The sequence below is a fragment of the Miscanthus floridulus genome, chromosome 1 (assembly GCF_019320115.1).
Source record: "Miscanthus floridulus cultivar M001 chromosome 1, ASM1932011v1, whole genome shotgun sequence".
Lineage (NCBI taxonomy): Eukaryota > Viridiplantae > Streptophyta > Magnoliopsida > Poales > Poaceae > Miscanthus > Miscanthus floridulus.
In genome coordinates this window covers 187,001,895-187,004,859 of record NC_089580.1, presented here as the reverse complement: position 1 = coordinate 187,004,859, position 2,965 = coordinate 187,001,895, and the positions used below count along the sequence as shown (strand labels likewise).

The window sequence follows — 2,965 nt, the reverse complement described above, 5'->3', positions numbered from 1 at the left end:
ATTGGTCAGTTCCGCATGTTAGGGCAATCAAATGATGAAAACTAGATAAGAGACGGACAAAATGGCGTGGAGAGAAAAAAAAAGTTTAAACCAATGGCACTTATGAGCACTCAAACTTTTTAATAACTTGTTGATAATTATAAATTTTTATAATGGTACACAGGTAAAACCCTTTTAATTCAAAGCAAATGCGCTGGCACGGGCCGTGGATCAATCATGATTCATGAGAGGAGGACGTGGAGCGAGGCGTTCTTGGAGGCCACGCACATGGGGCACGCCTAGACGCCCGCCTCGCACTCGCGGCACAGGCACAGGTGCCAGCACGGCAGCAGCAGCATGCACGCCTCCGCCTCGTCGCACCACCTGCACGCCCTGGTCCACCCGCCGGACGCCTGGGCGCCCTCGCCCTGCTCCTGCTTCCACTCGAAGCAGCATGACTGCGCGTCCTCCATGTCGCCCTCAGCGCCGGCGTGTGGTGACTGCATGAGGTTGTCGAGCATGGCGCGAAGCTCCGCGGCGACGCCCTCGTGGCTCCTGGCGATGTCCTGCCACGCCTGCCCTCAGCCTCGGTCTGCCGGTGCCTCTTGTCGAGCTCTGCGTTGCACGCCAGCGCGCGCTCCAGTTCGGCCTCAGCCGCCCTCAGGCGCCGCGCCGCGGCGCGTTCCACCACCGACAGCACGGACCTGGAGTCTCGCCCACAGCCGCTCAGTCTGTCGCGCACAGACCAACCAAGAAAACGGTATATGAGACCTCGGGATAGAGCTGCGAGAGGAGGCCCTACCACACTAGCGTGGTGCTGCTGGCCGGGCGCCTCCTGGTGGACGTGGCGCCAGAGCAGAGTGCCCTGCTCTGCACGTCCCACGCGGACGGCAACGCCTGCGGCACCGGCACCGTCCTCGAGGTCAGTAGAGCGCGCTGGCCTTGCAGGTCCATGGTCACCCCCGCGCGCTTCCTCTTTCTGAGGCAACCTCTGTCGTGGTTGTTGCTGCCGTTGCAGGTGAGGTCGCTGAGCACCGTGTTGCCGCCGCCAGCCGCGGTTGCGGGGTCGGTGACGAGGAACGCTGATGCGCTCGTGGCGTCGTTGTCCAGCGCTGGCCAGCTGCGGAACAAGACGCACACGGGTGATGAAGATGGACCGCGGCGACGTTGTGGTGGTTTCAGCGATGGTGGACAAATGATATACTATATATAAGTAGGAGAGAAAAGGATTCAGAGAACGGATTCGGGAAGACGAACCTGGTGGTGATGGCGCGGAGGTCATGTGGGAGGGCGTGGTACTGCGCGTGCATGGCCATGGGAAGGACGGCGTGAGGATGGCGTTGGGCGGTGTCGTCGTACACGCTAGGCGCAACCACGCCGCGGGGGATCGGATCGATCACGTAGGCGAAGCTTGGGCGGTGGGAGTGGGACGACAAGCCGAGCCGAGGGGGCCACGAGTAGGCTATATATGGCAGGGCGATGGATTTTAGCGGTTAGCTGGTGTGAAGACACGTCGGTGACTCAGCATGGGGCGGGTAGGTGTTCGGCTGGCTGGTGGCCGGCTGGCTGGCTGGCCAGCCTACTCACAAAAGCACGGTTTACATGAACAGTGTTTCAGACAGAACAATATTTTTCTCTCACAACAATCAGTTGGAATAGTATTTTGGCTTATTTTTCAGTCCTGCCGAACAGGCTACGCCCCTACGCTATGTCGGATGATGGATGGATCACACGGGCAGCGGGATGCTCCATTGCTGATGCGGTGATGCCCTACCTTTTTTGTTCCCTTTCTCTGCCCGTGCTCTAATAATTTGATGAATCGCTTTACCAACCATCAGCCTATTCAGTTGGCTGGTTCGTATCGTTGCTGGTTCGTGAAGAAGTACTGCTAGCTGGTTTGTGTGAGAGAAAAATACTGTTCCGACTGAAAATTTATGATCATTTACGACAAGCAACGGCCAAACGAATAGGCTGCATACCCGCCGGGGCTTGGCTTTGTGACGCAGCAATGGTGAATGGGACGTGGGATTCGGCATGACCTAGGGCCAGCCGCCTACACTTTGGCTATGGCTACTCGCATCGCATGTGGGGGAGTGCTTTATATATGCTCCCTGTTCTTTGTTTTCAAGACAAGTGAAAGTGTCTATACATACACGGCTCAATTGTATTCATTCGGAGGTGTGTGTGTATGGTACATTACGGGAGCGGTGGCGCAAGCTAGTAACTTATTTGCAGCAAAAGACAGCCAGCCAGCAGAGAGAGGCTACAGCTGCTGGTGCTGCAAAAAAGCTGCAATACTTGCAGCTGAACAGCCTGAGGGCTGAGGCTAAACCCAACCCAACACAACGCGATCGTGTGGCGCAAGCTTCTAGTAGAGGCTAAACCCAACGCAACACGATGCAATCGTGAACTCAAATGTTCCGAACCGTTGGGATCACATGATTGCTGGATTATTATAATCCGAATTATATATATATAATTATTATTATAATCTAGATAGTATTTGGATTTGTGAATTATATGGATGGATTATTCTTGGTTGAGGTGACAAGCGCTCGTATAAGCACAAAACAACACGGTTGAGGTAAATTATGATATGGTATTCTGATTAAGATATCCACCTCATAATCTAACCGGTTTGAATCATAATCACAGCGGATTCAATCAGTCTCTTAGACCCTGTTTGGATATCCATGTAATCTCTATTGAAAACAATCAAGCTCTAATTATGGGTTTTGTGATAATGATCATGCAATTAGAGAATTAATGAGATTTATCGAGATGACAAGCAGAGAATTCATGTTCGAGGATGCTACACGAAACGGAGGAGCCCCCAATTACAAATGTAGATGGCTTTAAACTCAAAGGAGGTTTAAATTCTTTTATATTTTAGAGAGCACTTGTACTTGATCATCTTGATCACCATTCACTTGGCTAGGCCTTAATTCACCAACATCCATGTTCTTTGTGGCATTTGAAAGTTGGA

At 52.7% G+C, this 2,965-nt stretch overlaps 1 pseudogene; it reads right to left on the bottom strand.

Annotated features, from left to right (window-relative positions):
- Positions 1-221: 221 nt before the first annotated feature.
- Positions 222-1,295, bottom strand: LOC136505574 (probable BOI-related E3 ubiquitin-protein ligase 2; annotated as a pseudogene).
- Between the last annotated feature and the right edge of the window lie 1,670 nt (positions 1,296-2,965).